The 25,486-nt window shown below is 43.1% G+C and overlaps 2 long non-coding RNA genes across 2 annotated transcripts in view; one reads left to right on the forward strand and one right to left on the reverse strand.

Moving 5' to 3' along the window:
• Positions 1-6,712: 6,712 nt before the first annotated feature.
• Positions 6,713-9,261, forward strand: LOC134297091 (uncharacterized). Its single transcript, XR_010003819.1, has 2 exons — positions 6,713-7,493; positions 8,831-9,261. It is a non-coding gene; the product is annotated as an uncharacterized LOC134297091 (long non-coding RNA).
• LOC134297088 (uncharacterized) overlaps positions 8,482-25,486 on the reverse strand; it is a 29,710-nt gene continuing 12,705 nt past the window's right edge. Inside the window, exons 2-3 of the long non-coding RNA XR_010003817.1 lie at positions 18,520-18,690; positions 8,482-17,175 (exon numbers count right to left, since the gene is read on the reverse strand). This is a non-coding gene — a long non-coding RNA (uncharacterized LOC134297088). The remainder of the gene's footprint in view (positions 17,176-18,519; positions 18,691-25,486) is intronic.

The raw sequence follows: 25,486 nt of genomic DNA on the forward strand, positions 1-25,486 counted from the left end.
AGTAAGGAAAGGAGGCTGGCTGGGGCCCTGGCAGGTGGGGAGGAGCCTTGGTCTGCTTCATCAGAGGGAGTTTCCTGGTTCAAAGCCTCTTCTGGCTCCCAGGCTCCGGGGCTGCTCGGGCCAGCTTAGCCTAGCGGTTCCTTCGCTTTCTCTGCAAGAAACCACATCGATGTTCAAGTCCCGCGGGCGCTGCCTGGTCTTTTGATTTTCCTCTTAAAATTATTTAAATACAGTAGAGTCTCATTTATCCAACGTAAACTGGCCGGCAGAACGTTGGATAAGTGAATATGTTGGATAATAAGGAGGGATTAAGGAAAAGCCTATTAAAAATCAAATTAGATTATGATTTTACAAATTAAGCACCAAAACATCATGTTATACAACAAATTGGACAGAAAAAGTAGTTCAATCCGCAGTAATGCTATGTAATAATTACTGTATTTACGAATTTAGCTCCAAAATATCACAATGTATTGAAAACATTGACTACAAAAATGCGTTGGATAATCCAGAACGTTGGATAAGCGAGTGTTGGATAAGCGAGACTCTACTGTACTTGATTTTTAAATACGTTTGCTTACGTTACATGTTTACCTAGTCAAAGGTTTGTAATGTTTGTCCTCCATGAAAACACAAGATGTCAGTAGCAAGTCCCTGTGCTGCAGTTTCCCTTTTTCACGACCAGAGCAAACAATTTTTTCCAAAGGTAGGCCTGAGCAAAACAATTGGACACCATCGCCCCCAAATATTTTTCTCATCTATTGGCAAAAGTAAAGCCAGACACCCCTATTACCTTGTCAGATAGACTAAACCAAAGTAAAAGCAACCTTGGAAACTTTCAGATTATAATGCAAATATTTCTGAGTTATAATATTTACAATGTGCTATAATGTTTCCAACAGACCTCACAACCTCTGAGAATGCCTGCAAAAGATGTGGGTGAAATGTCAGGAGATAATGTTCTGGAACATGGCCATACAAGCCAGAAAACTCACAGCAACCCAATATTTATAATGTTTGCTGCATTTAAAAGATTCATGCAAATGCTGCCAATCCAAGACATGCCGGTTTCATTGCTCCTTTCCTCACCGTCAGCAGCACATAGTATTCACAGTATTTTGGCAGTCAAGAGAGAAAATCCCCCCCCCCCCAAATAATATTGAAGTGTGACAAAAGTTAATAAGGAATATCACATATCTTAGGAGAGGGTGCAGCAGTTTGCTTTTGCCTGAGCATACCTGGAAGGGCAAGATTCCTCCCACTCCAAGGCTCCTCTTTCCTCTGTTCAGTTTGTTGTTCTTATGTGCCTTCTAGCGGCATCTGATTTATAGTGTCCCTGAGCTGAACCTATATCACATAGTTCTCTTGAATTCTCTGCTAGAGGAAAGTGTGAATGTTGCATTTAATCACCTTGATTACCATTTAATGGCCTTGCAGATTCAAGGCCTGGCTGCTTCCTGACTGGGAGAATCCTTTGTTGGGAGGTGTTAGCTGGCCCTGATTGTTTCATGTCTGTGAAGCCACAATTTGGAGGTAGCTCTGGGCAGTGAGACCTGGAGCGACAGATGGCAGAAACCTGGGCAGAAGTGATCAGCTCCAGCAAGACGGTCGGTCCCATGGCCAGATCACAATAAAGGGTGGCCTTTCTCCCCGGGTGGATCATCAAAGGAATAGTTGAAGTCCTTTGGGTGACCCAGTGATTATGGGTTGTGATTGTCCATGCAAATGTAAATGAATTGAGGCATGGGAGCTAGATGAGAGTTCCCATGCTGTGATGACCTTGGTAGGTTGGATTGCTCGAGAACACAAGAAATATTAATACACACAACATTGGGGAAATGGAGTCCCAAGAGGGAAATATTATATAAATCATAATATTGGGAGGCATGCAGGGTTGGGGTGAGGGAAGAATACAAGGAATCATAGGAATATTTACCTTAACACATTGAGTTCTTATGGAAAGACTTCCTCAAACGGGAACACAGACAGCAGGAAGGTTATACATTGAACCTATTATTATTATTATTATTATTATTATTATTATTATTATTATTATTATTATTATTTTAGCAGATGCTGAGGGACAAAAGAGTTCTCTTAATAACAGTCCTGGGAGACATAGTTCCTAAGGTTTGGAAAATATAGTTTTCAGAATCCCTGGGTTGGTTAGGTCTCAAAAGAGGCCAGAAAGTGTGCTCTGAGGCAGGGGAGAGGAATATAGTGAGCAGAGAGAGCTTAGAATATTAAAGGCTTTCTAATGGGGGGAGGGACCAGCTATCCAGAAAGAGAAGCAAGTGAAAAAAGGCTGCTTTGCAGCAAGGAGAGATACATGATGGCTGGAAAAGATACATTATAGCAAGAAAAGGCAAAAGAACTCTCCGCTGCAGTAATGAAAGGAACAAATAATAATTTTGCCCGGGGGTCCTCGGCAACACTCTTTCATGCAGGATGGAGGGCGAAAACACAGCCATCCTTAGAAACTTCCAAATGCCTATGCACAAACTTATGTGTTATATTCCACTACACAATCATTTGTTTAGGTTTTTATTGTATTCCAGAGTAGATAATGTATCACAGAGGAAAGAACTGCCAAATCATATCTGAGAATTCCTTGTCTAAGAAAACCCTATGAGTTCATGGGACCGTCATATTGTGTCACATTTGCTGTTAGCCACCTTGAGTCCCTAAATCAGGAGAAAGGTGTGATCAAAATAAAGTAAATAAATAAATACATTGACAGGGACCTTGAAGACACACATACACTTGATGTAAAACACTGCTGTATGTCATTAAAGTATTTTTGCCAACATGTCCCTCTTTCAAATTAAACTTGTGAAACATTTTTAGTGCAAATTAAAATGTTTGATTAAAAAAGAGCACTCTTGTAAAATGTGCTGAGACATGATGATTTTTGTTTTCCTGACATTTCTCTGTCCATATAAAAACTGTTATCTTGTAAAATGAAAGCAAGAGTGAAGGTATGCTAGAACTAGGAGAAGGCCTTGCCCTCGTTTCCCCAGCTGATTGTCAGAAGCAAAGCCTTGAAACTCAGGAAAGGAGGCCTGTTGGGGCCCTGGCAGCTGAGGAGGAGCCTTGTTTTCGTCAGAGGGAGGTTTCCTGTTTCAGAGCCTTTTCTGTCTCTCAGGCACCAGATTTGTTTGGGCCAGCTTAGCCTAGCGGTTCCCTCTCATTTTCTAAGAAAAATCTCCTACTGGTTCAAGTCCCGTAGGTGCTGCCTGGTCTTTTGATTTTTTTTCTTAAAATTGTTAAAATACTTTGGTTTTTTTGTACACTTGCAAACATTACTTGTTTACCTAACCAAATGTTTGTAATGTTTGCCATTCTGTGAAAACACAAGGTGTGAGCAGCAAGTCTGTGTGCTGCAGTTTCTCTTTTTTATGACCAGAGCAGACAATGTTTTCAAAAGGCACAGCTGAGGGAAAAAATTGGCACCATCGGCTACAAATGGTTTCCCCATTTATTGGCAAAAGTGAAACCAGAAACTTCTATTATCTGCCAGGTCGACTGGACAAAAGTAGATGCAACCTTGGAAACATACAGATTTTAATGCACATATATTGAGTTATCATGTAACCCATTATGATTGCATTTACTGAAATATAATAGAATTCCTTTATGTTTACATTCTTGACTTCGGATAGGAGCCAAATTCATTGAAAACCATCATACTGTGACTGCTGCATTGGAAGGATTTCACGCAAATGCTGCCAGTCCAATTTGGACCTCATCACACTAGAGTCTGGATCCACTTTAAGTCCACTTTAAGAAGGGCCCTTTAAACAGCTCAGCCAGACACGTCCTGGGCCTGACCAAACTGCAAACCCCAGAATTCTGCAGGAGGCAGAAACTGGATTTAAAGTGGATCCATGCTCTGGTGTGATGAGGCAGAAAACATACTGGTTTCCTTGAACCCCTCCTCACAGTCAACAGCACATAGTATTTACAATATTTTGACATGCAAGGGAGAAAATCCCCCAAATAAATCAACAGTAAGAATAGAGAGCTAGAGAGGATATTTTGTTTCCTGAGGAATTGCAGGCAATTGAACTCACCGTCATAGTATGTCAAGATCAATTGTTGTTATGTGACATCAAGTTGACTTCGACTTCTGGCAACTCTTTCAGAGGGTTTTCTATTATTCTGGATTTACTCAGCATAATTTTCCTTGTAATGCATCTTCCCCTTCTGCTAGTGCTGTTTTCAAAAGCAATAAGGGACAGCCTGACACTCAGGAAGTGGCTGTCAACATGTTATGTTCTGCCTAAATAAAAATCAAAGTATTGATTTTGGTTCATTTAATTATGTACTCACCTGCAAAATGACTGTATTGTTGATGTCAGAGGGTTTTTTTTAGATTCCATCATTTCTAAAATGACAATAAGTGATTACTGTAGAGTCCCACTTATCCAACATAAACAGTCCAGCAGAACTTTGGATAAGCGAAAATGTTGGATAATAAGGAGGGATTAAGGAAAAGCCTATTAAACATCAAAGTATGTTATGATTTTACAAATTGAGCACCAAAACATCATGTTTTAAAACAAGTCTGCTACTTGTTTGGGAGCGTGGCTGCACTTGTGTTGTTGCTGGGCATGTTGGCCCACTGTGCATTGCTGCCTAGAGAAACAGCTGTGAATCCGGGCGGGAGGCAGACTGCGTTGGATAATACAGAACGTTGGATGAGTGAAGGTTGGATAAGCAAGACTCTACTGTATAATGATCAGGACCACCCCAGCAGCAAGCATTATGGAGTTCATCAACTGGCTAGCATTGAGTAATTCATAGCCAGGGTGAAGTAGCTGAAAGAGAAAAAAAAAAGCACAAGCTTCTCTGTTAGAGTTGTTGCCAGAGTGTTGAGCTGTTGGAGATGGAGATTCAGAGATTTTGAAGGATGAATGAAGAAGACCAGGGAGAAGCTTATGCTATGGAGAAGGTATGAACTGACTGGGAGTGTTGGAAAGAAGTGCTAGAGAGGAGTCAAGAACATTGGCTATATATATGTAAATACTGTTGTATAAAGTTTTCTACTAAAGGTTCAAACTGTGCTTGTCTGCTCCTTAACTGGAGGGGGAGTGCTTCTGCTGAAGAAGCGGGTTGGTTTGTTGCTGAACAAAGAATCCCAACAATTGCAGGAGCATACAAGAAGCTCGGCCTCTCACTGAACACTGAGAAAACCAAAGTGCTCTTCCAGCAGGCACCAGCCAATCCCTCTGCAATGCCAGGAATACAGCTTAATGGCATAATGTTAGAAAATGTTGACTATTTCCGCTACCTTGGCAGCCACCTCTCCACAAAAGTTAACATTGACACTGAAATACAACACAGCCTGAGCTCTGTGAGTGCAGCATTTCTCCGAATGATGCAGAGAGTGTTTGAGGATCGGCACATCCGTAGGGATACCAAGGTGCTTGTTTATAAAGCTATTGTCTTCCCAAACCTACTATACGCCTGTGAAACGTCCATATAAAACGTCTACAGATGTCACACTTAACTCCTGGAAAGATTCAGTGATGCTTCCAAAAAAACCTGCAAATCTCTTGGGAAGACAGGCGGACAAATGCCAGCATGCTGGAAGAAGCAAAGACTACCAGCACTGAAGCGATGCTCCTACGCCATCAACTCCGCTGGATTGGCCACATTGTCAGAATACCTGATCACCATTTCTCAAAGCAGTTACTATACTCCTAAACTGTGGCATAGACACCGAGAACTGGGAAGCCCTGGCCCTTGAGCACTCTAACTGGAGGTCAGCTGTGACCAACAGTGCTGTAGAATTTGAAGAGGCATGAATGAAGGGAGAAAGGGAGAAATGTGCCAAGAGGAAGGTGCATCAAGCCAACCCTGACTGGCACCGCCTTCCATCTCGAAACCGATGTCTTCACTGCCGAAGAACATGCGTGTCAAGAATAGGTCTCCACATCCATCTATGCTGCTATGCTACCGAGCCCAATTCAAAGTGCTGGTTTTGACCTGCAAAGCTCTAAACGGCTCCGGTCCAATTTACCTATCCGAATGTATCTCCTCCTATGAGCCCATAAGAACTTTAAGATCATCTGGGGATGCCCTGCTCTCGATCTCACCTGCTTCACAAGCGCGGCTGGTGGGGACGAGAGAAAGGGCCTTCTCGGTGGTGGCTCCTCGGCTGTGGAACTCCCTCCCCAGTGACATCCAGCAAGCCCCTTCCCTTCTAGGGTTCAGAAAAAACTAAAGACATGGCTATGTGATCAAGCGTTCAATGAATGAACTTTCGAGCTTGATACGGTCGGTTTTTAAGATTCTGGATTAACAAGGACTAGTGAACGAAAGGACATTACCTTGGTGCATGGTAATGTTTTATTATTGTATTTTGGTTTTTATGATGTTTTAAATGTTTTTAGTTTTTAATGCCTTTTGTATTGTATTGTTGATGTGATGGCACTGTGTTGCCAATTTGTAAGCCGCCCTGAGTCCCCCAGGGGAGAAGGGCGGGGTAGAAATACCAGAAATAAATAAATAAATAAATAAATAAATAAATAAATAAATATGCATCCACCGCCAACTACAACAACACTACACCTGGAGGACCATCATCCTGGGGCTACTAGGGATCACTTAAATAAGTAAGTAAGTATATATGGTAGGTTAGACTCACATAAAGCAGTTCAGTTCAGTTAAGTGCTTTGTGAAACTGTATCATATGGCAGTTTAGATGTGGCCTGAGTCCAAAGTATAGTTTCTAAGTTATAGGTTAGTGGGGGTTTTAATAGAAAAAATAGGCCATTTGAAAAAAAGGAAAGGGAGGCTCTTTGATCCATAAGAAAAAAGTCAAAAATCAGTATCAACTTTATTAGGCTCAAGAACATCTTCACAAAATTTAAGTTCATTAGACTCTTCGCTGATGTCACGCAATGTCAGTGAGAGAGAAAAAGGCTAAATGGATACTGTCACCAATCTTTTTGTGTAGTGACAACAGCAATCCTGCAGATTTTCTTTACAATCTGCACACTGAAAGCGAAGCCTTGGCAGCGAGGAAGGAGGCTGGCTGGGGCCCTGGCAGGCGGGGAGGAGCCTTGGTCTGCTTCGTCAGAGGGAGTTTCCTGGTTCAGAGCCTCTTCTGGCTCTCAGGCCCCGGGACTGCTCGGGCCAGCTTAGCCTAGCGGTTCCTTCGCTTTCTCTGCAAGAAACCACTTCGATGTTCGATGTTCAGGTCCCGCGGGCGCTGCCTGGTCTTTTGATTTTCCTTTTAAAATTATTTAAATACTTGATTTTTTAAATACGTTTGCTTACGTTACATGTTTACCTAGCCAAAGGTTTGTAATGTTTGTCTTCCATGAAAACACAAGATGTCAGTAGCATGGCCCTGTGTTGCAGTTTCCCCTTTTCATGACCAGAGGAAATGATTTGGGCTGAGGGGAAAAATTGGTACCATCGCCCCCAAATATTTTTCTCATCTATTAGCAAAAGTGAAGCCAGACACCTCTATTATCTGCCAGGTAGGCTAAACCAAAGTAAAAGCAACCTTGGACACTTTCAGATTTTAATGCAAACATTTCTGAGTTATAATCTTTATAATGCGTTGTCAAAGGCTTTCATGGCCAGAATCTCTGGGTTGCTGTGAATTTTCCGGGCTGTGTGGCCATCTTCCAGAAGCATTCTCTCCTGATGTTTCACGCTCATCTATGACAGACATCCTCAGAGGTTGTGAGGTCTGTTGGAAATTAGGCAAGTGGGGTTTCTATATCTATGGACTGATGTCCAGGGTGGGAGAAAGAACTCATGTCTGCTTGAGTCAAGTGTGAATGTTGCAATTGGCCACCTTGATTAGCATTGAATGGCTTATCAGCTTCAAAGTCTGGCTGCTTCCTGCCTGGGGGAATCCTTTGTTGGGAGGTTAATTTCTGTTATTTCCTTTCTGTTGAAATTTCAACAGAAAGGAGGAAACCATGAAAATGAACAAAATTTGGCTACCAATATTTTTTAAAACTCTGCAATCAGGACAGTAAATAAAAAACAACACTCATGAAACAGAGGATTTCCAGACATGAATCAATCAGGGCCAGCTAACACCTCCCAACAAAGGATCCCCTAGGCAGGAAGCAGCCAGGCTTTGAAGCTGAAAGGCCATTCAGTGCTAATCAAGATGGTCACTTGCAACATTCACACTTACCTCAGGCAGACAAGAATTCTTTCTCCCACAGGTATATAAACCCCACTTGCCTAGTTTCCAACAGACCTCACAACCTCTGAGGATGCCTGCCATAGATGTGGGCAAAACATTAGGAGATAATGCTTCTGGAACATGGCCACACAGCCTGGAAAACTCACAGCAACCCAGTATTTGTAATGTTTGCTGCATTGGAAAGATTTCACCTAAATGCTGCCAATCTAAGAGATGCTGGGTTCCTTGCTCCTTTCCTCACCCTCAGCCACACATAGTATTCACAGTATTTTGACAGTCAAGAGAAAAAATCCCCCTCAATAATATTTTTAAAAATGATTTTTATTGCAAGATTTGTAAGCAACAGTGTTACATTTTCTTTAACATATATATATCATTTTTCTTGATACAATAAAGACCAAATTGACTGCTAAGGATGGTTAGGGAAGGGGGGAGAGGGTGGGTCGGGCGGGGAATACGAGGGGAGGGGAAGGAGCAGGAGGAGAAAAAAGGGGGGAAAGGGAGAGAGAGAGAGAGAGAGAGAGAGAGAGAGAATGGTTAATTTAAAAAAAAAACTATAAACACAATTGCTATAATTTTCCTACTACTTCCAGAGTCCATACCGTGGTTTTCCCCCCTCTCCTTTATACGTTCTCCTTTCGCTCCATGCAGTCATGCCGACCACATGACCTTGGAGGTGTCTACAGACAACGCCGGATCTTCGGCTTAGAAATGGAGATGAGCACCGACCCCCAGCGTCAGACATGACTGGACTTAACGTCAGGGGAAATCTTTACTTTTACCTTTATAGTTGTATAGATAAATATACATTTGCCTTTTAGAATTGCCCTGGGGTTCTCAATAATCCAACTTTATATACATATTTATTTTTTTCTTTTCGTAAATAATCTATCAGTGGTTTCCAATCCGTTCTATTAATTGATAATCTATCCTGGGCCATTTTTTGTGTAAGGGTGTCCATGTTCACAATGTCCAATATTTTAGAGATCCATTGTTCCGTATTGGGAGTTTCCTCAATTTTCCATCTCTGTGCCAATATAATTCTAGCCGCAGTTGTAAAATAAAATATAAGTTTATCTGTGTTTTTATCTACGTGTGGATCTGTAATTCCCCAATAATACTGAAGTGTGACAAAAGTTAATAAGGAATATCACATAACTTAGGAGAGGGTGCAGCAGTTTGCTTTTGCCTGAGCATACCTGGAAGGGCAAGATTCATCTCATTCCATTGCTCCCCTTTCCTTTGTTCAGTTTTTTTTTGTTTTTATGTGCCTTCTAGCAGCTTCTGATTTATAGTGACCCTGAGTTGAACCTATCACATAATTCTCTGAGTTCTCTGCTGGAGGAATGTTTCACAGCAACCCAACATGCCGATGCCTGGCTCAACAGCAGAATGTGTTAAAAAGACTTTGGAGTTGTCCTGGAGTCCTCATGGACAACAAGTTAAGCATGAGCCAACAATGTGATGCGGCAGCTAAAAAAGCCAATGGGATTTTGGCCTGCATCAATAGGGGTATAGCATCTAGATCCAGGGAAGTCATGCTCCCCCTCTATTCTGCCTTGGTCAGACCACACCTGGAATACTGTGTCCAGTTCTGGGCACCACAATTGAAGGGAGATGTTGACAAGCTGGAATGTGTCCAGAGGAGGGCAACTAAAATGATCAAAGGTCTGGAGAACAAGCCCTATGAGGAGCGGCTTAAAGAGCTGGGCATGTTTAGCCTGCAGAAGAGAAGGCTGAGAGGAGACATGATAGCCATGTACAAATATGTGAGGGGAAGTCATAGGGAGGAGGGAGCAAGATTGTTTTCTGCTGCCCTGCAGACTAGGACGTGGAACAATGGCTTCAAACTACAGGAAAGGAGATTCCACCTGAACATCAGGAAGAACTTTTTGATTGTGAGAGCTGTTCAGCACTGGAACTCTCTGCCCCGAACTGTGGTGGAAGCTCCTTCTTTGGAGGCTTTTAAGCAGTGGCTGGATGGCCATCTGTCAGGGGTGCTTTGAGAATGTGATTTCCTGCTTCTTGGCAGGGGGTAGGACTGGATGGCCCATGCGGTCTCTTCCAACTCTATCATTCTATGATTCTATGAACATAAATCCCTACTGTAGAATACAAATATGAAGATTTGAAATTCTAAGGTGCTCAGGGCACAAAACTCAACTTAAATTTCTTTTATGGAAAACATTGTGTTTTTGCACAGAAATGATAATCTAAATAAAAAGGATTGTTCCTATCATGGTAGATCTGGAAGACATGACTGTGTTAGCCTAGATCAGTATGCAAAAAGAATTTGTAGCACCTTGGAAATTGAGAAAAAGAAATTGGTAGCATAAATTTTCTGAGACTCAGGACCATTGTCCACTAAGCTAAAACCCGAGAGGAAGTGGGTTAAAACGACCTGCTTCCTCTTGAGTTTCTGTCCCCACCCCCAACCCAAACCCTGGGCTTTCCCTTGAGGGGTGGTTAGGTGGCATCCCGGGTCAATCAAAGGTTGACCTGGGATACTATCCAACCCTCCTCCAGCCCCCCATTTCTCCCCCAAAATCTATCTGATGCCTTCCACCTCCCCAGGCCCCCATATCCCTTTCCTCTGGGCTTTTGGGAGCTCGAAGAAGTGGGATGACTGTTGGGACTGGCGTCCCAGGACTACAGAAGCAGTCCTAGGAATCAGTGCCCACAGGGCCCTCACCTCTAAAGATCCAGATCTTAGCTTAAGGTCTGGATATTTACAGATGTTTAATTAATGTGGGGTGAACTGGGAAAAGCCTGTTTACTCTGCATTAATTCACTTTTTCCTGAGGCTTTGGTAAAAAGCAAGACAGGTCCCACGTTTTGGGCCCCTTAGACATGTTTCCCCAGATGCATGAAGTGTAGTACTTAACAGACTTAAGTGTATGAAAGTTAATCTATCAACTTATTTCTTTCAGGTAATTTCAGATGTATGCTTTGTATGCTTAAAAAAGCTATCCTGCTATGCTCAAAGGCCATATAGTACAGATCATGATTCTTTGCACGTGAGAAATGCGCAAATTAGGCCTTTGAGGCAGCTGAGTTTTGGGTTGTGTTCTTGTCATGTTCCACACAACTATTTACAGCTTTGGGCTTTTTCTTCCTTCATACGGCCCATACCCAGAAAGAAACAGGACTTCATCCCAGAAGTCTTAATCTTTTGCAGAAATTGTGCGTACTGCCTATTAGTCCTGCAGCAGGCCAGAAGTAGAGCGCTGGTTAAAGCAACATCAGGAGGTGGATATGTCACATGAAGTCACTTTGTCAGGACAGTGATGTGTAGCTTGGAGGCTCAAAGAGTTTGTAATTATTTTCCACTAGCATTGGAAGGGGTGAGGATACAGGAGAAAGGGCACCAAAGGACAGTGACAACTCAGCATCTCACTTAACGCCAACTCCAGCATTGTCATATTCCATCAGTATCCGGCCCTCATCATCCCAGACTAACTGGCATCATCTTGCCTGGCTAGATGGACAGAGCTGCCTATTTGAGCACTTCTGGCTGGCACGCCCTTCATGCTGAATGAGTATTCCTCAACTGAAGCAGATGCAGCTCAGGAATCTTTTGTGATGCTAAGCCCCTTAACAGCAGCAGTGATAATGAAGACAGAAGAGATCCAGCATGATGTACTGTGCTGCTTTGAGTGTTGGTTCCAGATTATGGAGACTGGGGCTGAAATCCCTGCTCAGCCACAGAACCCACTGGGTGATTTTTGCAGGTCACACACTCTCAACCTCAGAGAGAGACTATAGCTGGCTGTCTCTGAACAAATCTCTGAACACTCAAAAATAGGGTTGCTTTGAGGTTGCCATAAGGCACATAACAATGACAACAGCAACAAATCAGGAAAGACATAACCTGAGATCTTGATCTGAAGAGAGTTTGCTCATCATCATCATCTTGCTTTGGAGTATATCCAAGTAAAAGAAAACCACTGATAATGCCATTGATTTAGCTAGAAGTAGCTCTCTTCATATCACTTCCATTGCAAACACAAGTATCAATTGTTATTCACATGGACATCAATAAGATTTTGAAATCTGTGATATCATCCTACTTATGTTTTACTTATGTTTCAAAGTTTTAATTAACTTATATTTTAGTCAAATTACATTTAAGAGTCAAGTAAAACTTTCCTTTGTAGAGTATGCAACTTCTAGGCAAGTTTAAGCCTTGGTGCATTTTAGAAAACTGAGCAAAGATCCTACATTTGATAGGTTAGGAGTATTATATGAGGAAACAGCCTCAATTACCTTCTGTTGAAAGTCAACAATTGCATATTTTCCCTGACTTCACTGACATTCAAGATGTAACTCCAGTTTTACACCAAATGTTGCCCAGATACAAGACATCTTCTCTGCATCAACATTTCAATCAACTTGTCATACCGAAAATGACTGGAGCTGAAGTGAAGTGCGCCAGAAAGGCAGAGATAAACTCTATGTTACTCTGTACCCAGAGGGCTTTGGATTCTTAGCATGGTGAAAATACAAGCTGGCTAATTATTTCTACCTCAGTTCATTGCTGGAATAAACATGCCAAATCTACTGCAAGAAGTCAGATGTTACCCAAATAAGAGGACACCCTTTTCTCCCCAAGTTTGTTTCGGGTAGGCCAGTGATCCTCACGTGTTATATCCTTGCCCAGTCTGTGAAGATTGAATTTAGGAGGCCCGCCAAAGAGGTTTTCAAGGAGAGTGGACCAGAGTTGACATCGGGATTGGGAGACTGGGCCAATTTTAACGGCAGGAGTAGATGTCCCTTTCTTTTTGTGTACCACAGTTTACACTCCTCACATATATTGCTTCCACCTCACTCCATCACCTCATCTCACCCACGCAGTGTTCCCCTTTATTGTTGCATACACGCTGCTCCTCATATTGCTCACTCTCTTTCTTCCCTATTCCCTTCTCCTTTCACCTCACAGACAATGCCTCCATTGATGTTACCACACTCACTCCAGTTCCTTCACCACATGCCCTTGCAATGCATCCCACTCTTTGGCTTCTGACATCCTACTGGTCACCCGCCTTTGCCTCACCTTGCCCTGTCTCAATGCTCTCCCTTTGCTTCTGATGTGGTGCTGCTTCCACATTTTTCTCCTCCTCCCTCCTGCTCCCTCACTTTGTGCCCTTGCAGGGCATTCCTTCCTTGTTGCATCCTGCTGCTTATGTTGCTCATTCTCCCTTACTGCTCCATCCCTCACCTCACTTTGATTCTCCACAATCTGCCCATCTCCCTTATTTCGGACACACCACCTCTACATAACTCTTCCCTATTTCTCCTTTCCTTGCCTTACCTTGCACCTTTGTAGTATAACCCTCCCTTGCGCATGTACTTTACAGCTCACACAGCTCATTTTCTCTTCCCTTTTACTTATTGGGTAATAGGAGAAATAATTGTAGATCTCTCAAGCAGAGCAGCTGATGACCTAGGCAGAAGTTTGAACAGCTCACCAGTCCAGTCCGACCTACATGTAATCTAGCAGAGAAAACAATCAAACATGGGGTGCATCTACATGGTAGAATGAATGCAGTTTGACATCATTTCAACTGCCATGACTCAATACTATAGAATCATGGGAGTTGTAATTTCCCTTTTGCAGGGAAGGCTAAAGACCTTGTAAAACTACATCTCCCATACATATTATCCAATATCTATATTTTATAAATGCATTTTATGAATGTTATATGTAAGTTAATTTTTAACTGATTTATAGTGTACTAGCTGTGCCCGGTCACGCGTTGCTGTGGCGTTGTCTGGTGGTGTTGGTGAGAAATTGTTGAGGTAGTGGTGGTATTGAATGTCTATTGTATGGTTGTCTTTATGTTTAGTATGCACACTGAAGTGGATTATATCGCAGTGTGGAGTCAAGATAATCCAGTTCAAAGCAGATAATATAAGACTCTAAATGGGTTATATAGCTGTGTGGAAGGGCCATGAGTCTACACTGCCATATAAGCCACTTCAAATCTGATAATCTGTGGAAGAGGCCTAAGTGAGGCCTAACTGTGCCTGTCCCCTGGGCTGAGTAGGTTGCTAGGAGACCAAGTGGGCGGAGCTTAGCCTTCAAACTGGCAGCAATTGGATAAAAACAATTATTGCTCTCCCTCTAATTAGGACTTTATTTTTCTTTTCTTTTTGTTGTATCAACCTAGAGCCATGGATGATGGGTTATGTTGTCAAATTTCGAGGTTGGGGGGCCTGTAGTTTTGTTGTTTTGTCCGCTGCCCTGATGCCATCACTCTTTTATATATATAGATTGTACTGTTTTTATATGTCTGTTTTATTGTAAGCCGCCCTGAGTCCCCTGTTGGGTGAGAAGGGCGGGATATAAATATTGTAATAAATAAATAAATAAATAAATAAATACACCATCGCACTGAGCTATGGCAGTTAAAATGGTGCCAAGCGGCATTAATTCTGCAGTGTTGATGTGCCCTTTATCATCTTTGGGCACACCAGTGTTGACACTATTATGCAATTTGGAACCTGTTTGGGAGGAACTGATTTCACTGTGTGGATGATCAGATTGATAGGTCTGGAACTGATTTGAAATAAGGAAGGTGATTCCCCCCAGTTCTGGGAGAGATGCGCATCAGAGCACCAGAGAAATAGGTGGGGGTAGGAGGGAAAGTGACAGAAGTGGAGGTAAACAATGACCTCTCCCAAAGGTCCATTAGCCCCCTGCTAACCAGCCAGTGACCTCTCCCAGAGGTCCATTAGCCCGCTGGGGCATTTTTCAGCAGTCGCCTTACTCTTTTGTTCAGCAAAGGCAGATGCCTGCAAAGTACATCTCATTCTGTAGAGTCGATTTTGCACTGGGATCTGAGATATATTGGAATTTGCTGCAGTGCATTAAAAGGCTTAACTCAGAGTCTCTTGAGATTTTTTAATGCACTGTATATTCGTAATCTGTGTTACAGTGCACAGTTTTGAATTGACTTGGAGCGGCATTATATGGTCTGTGTAAATTGGGCCTTTGAGATGTATATCAGAGCAGTTTTATTTGCAAATACTTGCACTAAATCAATGCAGGTTCATCTTTTTGAAGAAAGGTAAGAAAAGAAAGAGCATAGAATCATAGAATAATAGAGTCGGAAGAGACCTCATGGGCCATTCAGCCCAACCTCCTACCAAGAAGCAGGAAATAGCATTCAAAGCACCCCCGACAGATGGCCATCCAGCCTCTGCTTAAAAGCCTCCAAAGAAGGAGCCTCCACCACTGTCTGGGGCAGAGAGTTCCACTACCAAACAGCTATCACAGTGAGGAAGTTCTTCCTGATGTTCAGGTAAAATCTCCTGTCCTGTAGTATCAAACAGGAGAGGCTCTTATCAAACATGCTCCATGGAGGACAGGCAGGGATGGAGAGGTAATCTCAAAGGTGCTACAGGATTCCTTTGTAGACCCAAATATGTTCTGCCAGAGATGAAATCTTGAGCCAGAGTGGACCCCTGTTCATTCAAGAAGGGAGACTATTGAGCAGTGGGAAGACACCCACATAATCCCTAATCAATGACAGACAGCCATTTTCAAATATACACACTTGGACCCTGCAGCCTGTGGGATAGGGCAACTGATCAAGTGGGTGTAATCTCATCTTCGCTCTGCATGGCACATTTCCTACTGCACAGAGAACCCCAGTTGAGAGTGATGAATATCTCCAGCTTTACCCAACCAGGTCTCTCTGTGATACGAGTCAGTTTGGCATGTTCATCTAGGACAGTGGTTCTCAACCTGTGGGTCTCCAGATGTTTTGGACTTCAATTCCCAGCAGGGATGGTTCACCCACCAGGCAAACTAGGCATTTGCCTGTGGCGCCATCTTGTTGGGAGCACCACAGGCAAATCCTGGCTCTGCCAGGAAGGCGTTCCACGCTTTGCAGACCAGAGAAGCGGCACCCACTTCTCTGGTCTGCAAAGCACCGAGAAATGGCTTCCTGGCGAGAAGGAAGACGTTTCTCGGAGCTTTGCGGACCAGAGAAGCGGTGCCCGCTTCTCTGGTCTGCAAAGTGCCGAGGAACACCTTCTTTCTCGTTCCTCGGCGCTTTGCAGACCCCTCCCCACTGCTCACCCTCCCCCCCCCCCGGTTTGGGGGGGCACCAAAATTCGGGGGGGGGGGGGAAATTCTGATTGACTACTCTCAAAAATTACCTAAGAATGGCTCTGATTCCCACAAACCCTAACAACTGCTAAACTGGCTGGGACACATCCATCCACAGACCTTAGCTTAAGCAACGGCATTTTCAACCCATTTCCATTTTGAATGTTAGTTAGTATATGCCAGCTAATCTCTTTTTTAAAACCTAAAATTGTATATTGTTACAATTACAGTATGTAATATTGATAGTATATCTGCAGATCACTCCTTCTGCCATCTTAGAATGGCACTATCGTATTGAATGGAAGTGAACTGTCTCTGTTTTTAAAATGTTATAAATGTAATAATGTGTTACATACCAATTAAACATAATTCACCCAACAAAAACATAAGAAATCAGAAACAAAAGGATCAGTACAGTGCAGAATTACATGGAATAATACTTTTGAATGTGTTGTTCTCTTTTTCAGAATACCAAATAAGAATATCAAGTATGAATATTAAATATGAGATCAGGCAACAGTAAAATCTGCAGATCGTGATGGGTGTTTTTTGACCTCCAAAATCTAATTAAATGCTCAGGCAGTCTATAGAGAGATGCATCCTTCTTAAAAAATACTATAAAAGGGTATCACAGAGCTTCAAAGGTACATTAATAATTCCTGTTTGCTAACATAGTTGCTAACCACCTCTGTTTGGAAGATAATACAATGAAATTAAGTACTCCTTTTTTCTTTTGTAATGGCTTCGGATGGAAGGGGATGTGTTCCAGGAATAATTAGCTTATATTGCTTATGTCTTCTTATCACTAAGCAGACTTCTGGGATGTGAAGCGGAGCGGAGAGACTTTTCCAAGATGAAGCTCATAATGAATGATTTAATTCTGTAATAAAGGCAGAGGGGTTCGTTAACATCTTTATCATAATGAAGTTTATTTTGAGGGGAAACATCTTTGGTATTACTTCTGAGTAATGTGCTTAGGGCTGCTAGGGATGTATATAGCCTTCCTTCTCATTGAGGAGTTCAAGTAGGGTTGGCAGATGTCCTTTATTATAAAATGTATCCCTTATTTGAGACCTGGAAAGCCTCTCCCTTACAGGGCTGGCAGGTGTCCTTTATTAGAAGGACCATCCCCTCTAAAAGGACTGTAAGGACTTTCCTTTCATAGATTGATTAAGACAAAAAATGGGAGGCAGCGGCTTATTGCAGAGATTAATTACACTATAACCTAATTTCATGTTGTTTCTTCTTCCTGGCAACAGTGCTAACATAGTTCTGCCAGTTATCACTAACCATTTTTATTGCGTTTCTATTAAATACGTCCCCCACTTTCTTCTGCACCACAGGCTCAAAGCTGTGTGCCATACATTAATATGCAAACCAGCTTGAAGCCATTCCTTTGTCATCTCTTTAAGATTTTCAGTGACGTGAAACTGGGGGAAGTGTGCATCGAAATTTTCTTTTCATTTTTTAATTGCTGTTTTGATAAAAGAGAACATGCCCTTTCCTTCAGGCAGACTGGTAATAAGGGATGGATGCTCCAAATGATGACTTTGATTCTTAAATACAGAGGCAGCCATTTATGGTACTTCTTTCACCATGTCTATGGTCCTACATATGCTTATTTGAGAGGAAGCTCCATTTATGGCGATACTGACCTTTCCGTAAACATCAATAGGACCAGACTGCTAGAATTTGCTAAATGGCACCATATGCCTTTTCAATCGGCTTTTCCTAGCATGATTCCCTCCAGATGATGATGATGATGATTGCTATTGTTATTATTGTTTATTTATAGAGTGTCACCAATAGCCACAGTGCTTTATAGGTAAAACAATAAAAACAGCCAGTGCTGCCAAAGGCATATAATCTAAAATATATATGCACACATAACTATATGAAAAACAGGGTAATGCAAATATAAAACTATATAAGACCTCAAAGAACAGATTATCAATTTATAATGCAAACATATAAATAAAGCAAAGTAACAAATATGTTCCATTAAAACAGGGGTCCTCAAACATTTTTAAACAGAGGGCCAGTTCATGGTCCCTCAAGACTATTTGGGGGTGGGGGCGTGTGGTGGGGCGGACTATAGGTTGACTATAATATGAAAAAAAAAACCCTATGTATACTGCACATATCTTATTTGTAGTGCTAAAAAATCATGAAAGCACAACACAATATTTAAAATGAAGAACAGTTTTAACCAACATAAACTTACCAGTATTTCAGTGAGAATTGTGGGCTGATGAGATAGTCAAATTAATTAAGATTGTTGTTGTTTGTCTTCGTTTTAGACTTAGGTTGACCCTAAGTCTAAAGTTTAGGGTGGGAGCCAGGTAAATGATCTTGGAGGGCCGCATCCAGCCCACAGGCCTTGGTTTGGGGATTTCTGCATTAAAATAGACAGGATAGTAAGCTAATAGTAAACAAAAACTCCAAAAACTCTGGAAAACAAGATGGTTTTCAATTGGGATTTTAAAACAAGGGTAGGAGCTGGCCGCACATCTTCAGGGAGGCTATTCCAGGAATATGGAATTGTACTGGAACAACAGCTATCATAATTTCTAGCCAACACAACAACAAGTTATATGAAAATTGTTGTTCTACACAGCTGAAAGATGGCAATTTAGGAGAGGTGACTTTTAATAATAAGTATTCACAATGAAATCTTGCAGTTTGATGGATTTAAAGTGGATTTATATCTGCTGGGATTTGGTTCCACAATGTCCTGTGGATACTAATGTCTGTGGATGGTCAGGTCCCATTATTTACAATGGCATAGCAAAATGGTGCCCCTTATATAAAATGGCAAAATCAAGGCTTGCCTTTTTTTGATTTTTTGTAATATTCCATACCACAAATGGCTGTATCCGTGGAAGCAGAACCCATGAGCACAGAAGTCCAACTGTACATTCAAGTGAGGTTTCCCCCCGCCCAAGAGTTCAGATTTTGGATGTTTGGTTATTGCTGTGTTGATTGTCAAAAGGCCCAGGGCAGCTTTTCAAGATCAACACTCCTGTTCTGACAAGACTTGTATCTTCTCTGCTTTCAGGGCACATTCTTGCTGGCTGATTTACACTGCCTTTCCCATTGCTGCTGTGCATCTAAAGGCCATCTCGCCTGCTGGTTGAATCCCACCTCCTTTGGTGCAATGAGAAGATACAAGCCAGAGCCAGCAAGAGGTCCCAAGGAGATTAGCCCCTTCCTCAGCTGTTAAGCACCTCTCTGAGCAGAACAATTAGGAACTGCAGACATGATGGTTTTCTTTCTCAGCTGTCATCTCTCTCCCTTGCTAAAGAGAAAAGGGGGGGGGAGAGATAAACCCTAATCCATTCTAATTAAAGGTAATTATAATTCATCTCAGGATAATTCTTATCTATTAATACTCAGCCAGCACACAGAGGAAAGTCATGGAAGAAAGTGCAATGAGTGGTTTATAGTTGAACATTGAGAAAACAAAATGCTGAACTGAGACGATTTCCATAACTTTCAAGTGGACAATTAAGACATTGAAATAGTTCAAGATTTTCCAGATCTTGTTTCAGTCATTAATCAGAATGTAGACTGCAGTCAAGAAATCAGAAGGCGACAAGGGGATTGTCCAGGTCAGAAAAAGAATCCATATCCACCTGCATTCTGACACTGTAGGAACATGAACTATACTGCCACGTTAACAATGAATGTGTTTCTTATAGACTGTAATGTTTTTCTTAAAAAATACTTACTTCTTGCTCAGCAGTTTTCAGGAAAAACATTGCTTTTGAGTGTCAATCTGGATCAGGATGGCATTTAAGTCGGGGGGGGGGGGATTTTGTGACAGTCAAGTATCCTCATTTTAAAAAAAATATGTAAATTGTGGCTCTCATTGTTGAAACTGTGTCTTCTCATTGACCTCCTTGGCAACTCCCCTAAGGAAGGCACTTTTACCTTGCCATAATTGCACTTTATCAGCCCCATGTGATAAAGCTCATTGGTGCTGACAGAGAAACAGACCAAGGATAGCCCCATTATTAACCAAAATTAAGCACCAGTCACAGTCAAAAAACAACGGTGAACAGTGATGGCAGCCTTTCTGACTCTTCCTCCTAGATCTCCAGATGTTTCTCTTGGACAACAAAGCTTTGGACCCCTAAAATAGCCAGCTTTCTAAAACAACTCCATTGTAAGCATTGGGATAATTTTCAGCTACACGTCTATTCAGTTTCTATATGTAGGATGGAAAAAAATCCCATCTCATTATTTGTCATATGCATAGAACGTGTTGAACGAGTCACAAAGCATGCACCACATTCATATCATGAGACAGGAGCACATAAAATATGTTGTTGTCGGTAGCCAAATACTGAATGTACTTTGGAGTGTTGTGTGGTTTCTGGACTGCATGGCCGTGTTCTAACAGCATTTTCTCCTGATGTTTCACCTGCATTTCTAGCTGGCATCTTCAGAGGATCTCTCTGGAGAGGCCAGCCGCAGATGCAGGTGAAATGTCAGGAGAAAATGCTGCTAGAACATGGCCATACAACCACGCAACACTCCAGTGATTCAGGCTGTGAAAGTCTTCCACAATACATCCATTTTACTCCCCCTAAGACAAGGTACATGTAAAGACAGAAAAACATAATAAGGCTAAATTATAGATGAAAATGTGTAGATCTACATGTGTTGTTGGTCTCTAACTATACTCGAGCAGCAATCCTTTCACTGGGGCTAGTTGAGGATCGAGTGCCGCCCTGGCCTTGCTAGGACTTTCATTCTGTAATTTAATACTTTAATGATGGAAGCATTCACAGTAACATTAAATGTGAGGACTTTGTTTCAGAATGAAGCTCCAGCTCAGTTGGTAAGAAGTCAGGTCAGCTCTTTCTCCAGACTGAGATTGCTCCAGGATCCCTGCCTGATTCAGGCAGAGACAAGATGGCATCATTTCCTATCAGGATCATCTTCTGGAAGTTATTTAACAAGCCACAGAAACCATGCTATTTAAAAAGCAAAGATCAACAGCTGCATAGCAATGCAGCAAATTCAAAGAGAAAGGACAATTTATGTTGCTGCATTATCTCATTATACAAGCAACTCTGCCTGAAGTCTGCTTCCCAGAACTATGTCGAGTTTAGTTTCCACTATGTCAAATGATGGGACTTGTTCCGTCCCCCAGGACGATGGTTTGCCTTACTTATTGGTCGTTTGTTTGTTTTCCCTCCTTTGCATTTTGTTTCAGCCTTTGGCTGCAAAGCCCAGGAAAGGTGGCTTGAAGTCTGCAAGAGCTGGCTGCAGTTTTCTTTGCAATGATTGGTCAAAGAGTACAACATCTTAGGACCGCCCTTTTTACCAGGGTCTAGTCTCCATTTTAGAGTTTCATTCTGGCTATAGTCTTCCAACGTGCTGGAGCTGTGCAAGGCTAACTGGGACAAATCATCCTCAAAACCAGGCCAATCTAAGCCTATCCAAATTAGATAAGTATTGAATTATATTGATCTGGAATAGGAAATCTAGTTATAGGAGCAGGGTTATTCTGTCGCTTCTAGAACTAATCTTTGCTGTAAAGATAGGGAAGGAAAGAGTTTCTCCTTCTAATATAGGCAGCGTGATTAGGGTATAGTGGTTTTATAATCACCTTTGCTTTCTGGAACCAGGGATAGTTCTGTACCTAAAACCTATAGAAATTTGTTTCATTTTCTGCAACTTTAAGATCTGTGCCAGGTTTACAACCTTGTATGAATAAACATCCTTTTTTGAAGTTATCCAGACTCAGTCGTTCAATATCTATAGGACAGCTTATAGGGATTTGCAGTTCGCCCGGATAAAGGACAGCACGTTTCAGTTTTATAGTTTTTTATTGTCCGGCGGACGGCACAGTTTTGAGGTCGATCAGCGGTTTTCCGCTTCAGCTAGCTTGCACGGCCATAGAGACTTTGATTTTGTGGTCTGTTGCAGTGAAGCTTGCTGCCATTCCTTCAGCCTCTGCAGTATCCTGCTCTTCAGCTGCGGCTGTTTCTGCAATTGCACGGCTGTGCAAAACCCAGCAATCTACCCCGAGCTCCTTCGGTGGCAGGTATCGAGCCACGGAGCTCCAGCAGCAGTCTTTGGGCTCACACAGAGGTGGTGAGTCCAGAAGCACCAGGCCGGGACCCAGATAAGCCTGGCAACTCCAAAAGAAAGTTCTGGCTGAGTCTTCACAGTGGCTAGGATCTCGGCCGGGACAGTCGCCCGGCGGTGGTGACCTGCCTCATGGTCCGGCGGTGGTGACCTGCCTCATCATCCTGCGGTGGTGACCTGCCTCATTGACCTGCGGCGGTGACCTGTCTCATCATCCTGCGGTGGTGACCTGCCTCATTGACCTGCGGTGGTGACCTGCCTCATTGACCTGCGGTGGTGACCTGTCTCATCATCCTGCGGTGGTGACCTGTCTCATTGACCTGCGGTGGTGACCTGTCTCATCGTCCTGCGGTGGTGACCTCCCTTCACAGCGGGGAGGAGGCGTCTCTTCTCTCCTCCTTTCCAAAGCCAGCCTCGGTGCTCCTTCGGCGGCAGGCCTCGAGCCGCAGAGCACGAGGTGCTTGAAAATTTGGCGAAGTCGCCATTTTGGCAGTTTACGTCACTCGGGCAAGGGAGGTATCAAGTGGCAAGTTGCTGTCAGTTGGCATTTTGCAGCTTGCCCACTAAAATCTGGCGCCAAAGGTCACAATCTTTGTAAAGTATAGTTACTTAGTGATATATATTGCTATGGTTAAGTGTTGTGCATTGTATTATATATTGCATTTGCTTTTATTGTAAATTTACTTGCTGGTATGTTGTATTTGCTTTTGTTGTAAATTTACTTGCTATTAAGAATACATAATGTCTATGCAATTTCAAGATGATACAGATGGTATACCTCCTTCTGAGGCTGAAAGTAGGAATGAAAGGCCCCAAAGGATAAAGCACCCTTCAGCCAAGATGCTAGCCCATCTAATAGGTGAAAAGGAGCTCCTCCATGTGAGGTTAGGTTCGGCATGGGAGCGAATTGTAACATTGATGGACAGAATTGAGAGCTTGGGTATTACAAGGGTGCCATCCATATTACAGACCGACCTTGAAGAGACCTTCGGTCTCTGGAGGGGTTTGGTGTCTAAGATAGTCCAGGTCCTCGAGCGCATTAACGCCAAGGATTCAGAGTTAGAAATAGTGAGTGTCTTAGCTGACACTAATGAGAAAGAAAATAAGGTGAGGGCAATTCTAGATGCCTTGGAATTTAGTTCTCCACCTGTTAATCTAAGGTCTGAGCCAAAAGGAAATCAGTCTTCCTTATGCAGCCATGAGACCAATCTTTTAAAATCACCTGCTGTGGCACTTAGTCTTAAGTCCAACCGCTCTAGCCAGGTATCTAAGCTAAGGGAGTGTGCATCATCTAAACATAGCCACTCTAGCAAGTCTTCTGCTGCTGGGAGTGCCATCTCTTCCCTAGCTGCCTTGCACATTAAGGAGGCTGCACGTCTGGAGCTAAAGAGCAAGGTAGCGGGGGCGGAAGCTGATGCTAAGGCAGCTGATCTCACCCTTCCCTTTAAAGAAGAAGAGCAACGACTGCAAATAGAACAGGCCCGTAGACAAAGCGAACTGCAAATAGAACAGGCCCGTAGACAAAGCGAAATGCAAATAGAACAGGCCCGTAGACAAAGTGAAATGCAAATGGAACAGGCCCAAAGGCAAGGTGAAATAGAAATGCTTAGAATAAGGATGGATGCTACTGCCAAAAAGGTAAGGGCTGAGACTTTGGCCAAGGCCCTAATTGAGCCACTCACAGAAGAAAATGTAAGTCAGTTGCCGAAGCAGGACCCTTCTTCCAAGGTGCTTGTGCATCTTAATAGCTTAAACAGCCAGTTTTCGGATGAGGAACAGGAAGACTTCTCTCCTTACCCAGAGCAGGGCCCCAAAGTCACTTTTGAGTTTCCTGCAGAGCAGAGCGTCATAGCGGGGAGCTCACCCTTGCCCGAGCTACCTGTGCCTCCTGCTAAATCCCTAGGTCAGTCAATCAGGGCCTCAAGGCCAAGTGCTAGTTGGCCCTTACAGACAGCTGCACAGGGAGCCACCGATTCGTCAGTGGTCGATGTCATCCCTCCAAGAGGCCAAAGGTTGACGCAAGGTGCACGGTGGGAGTCCACTCCACAACAGCAAACTCCTCAATTGTTCCCTTCGACGCCAGAGTCCCAGCTTGTCTCCATCATCAGAAGCCCCAGAAGAGATCTTAAGGACAAGGGTGTCGAAAAGTTTTCGGACAAGCCTGAGGAATTTCTTCTCTGGAAGGCCACCTTCCAGAGAGCAATCAGAGACTTAAAGTTATTGCCTGAGGAAGAACTGACTCTTCTGGCTGCATGGTTGGGCCCAGCCTCATCCTCACAAGTTAAGAAGATCTACGCAGCCCACGTAGCCGATCCCGACAAAGCCCTGGAAAAGGCCTGGGCCAGGTTGCAGCAGAGGTATGGGGCCAGCACAGAGATTGAAGCATCTCTTATGGACAAGCTCCAAAGGTTCCCAGCTTTGAAACTCAAAGACTTCAAACTCTTGTGGGACCTCAGCGATCTCCTTACGGAATTAGAGTCGGCCAAGGAGAATCCAGAACTGCCCGGTTTGAAGTGCCTCGATCAGCACCTGTCCCAGAGGCAGATCTTGACCAAGCTGCCCTTCACTTTGCAAGAACGCTGGGGACAGGAGGTCTTCAACTACAAGGAGGCCCACTCCCAGGCATACCCTCCATTTTCTCATTTGGTCCAGTTCATCACCAGGGCGGCCAGAGAAAGGAATGATCCGCAGACGGGCCTCCCCACCTTATACCAAGGGACTCAGCCAGAGAAGGCACCTGAAGTGGACAAGAAACCACCTAGAGAGGCCAATAGACCTGTCAGCGTAAAGGCAGTCGAAACTCAACACAAGACTGATGAACCCAGGTCGGAGGTAAAAGAGGTGCTCTGCCCCATTCACCAAAAGCCTCACAGTTTGGCCAACTGCCGGGAATTTGGCAAGAAGCCTTATAAAGAAAGACAACAGATTGTACAGAAGCTGGGCATATGTTTTAAGTGCTGTGGAGCAACTCCTCACTTTGCATCCAACTGCAAAGAGGACGTCAAATGCGCAAGGTGTAACAGCCTTAAGCATTGCACCGCGATGCACAACTCTGACGCTGTCTCCCGCGCCAAAGGGGACACGTCTTC

Source organism: Anolis carolinensis, chromosome 1 (assembly GCF_035594765.1).
Source record: "Anolis carolinensis isolate JA03-04 chromosome 1, rAnoCar3.1.pri, whole genome shotgun sequence".
In the NCBI taxonomy this organism is placed as follows: Eukaryota; Metazoa; Chordata; class Lepidosauria; order Squamata; family Dactyloidae; genus Anolis; species Anolis carolinensis.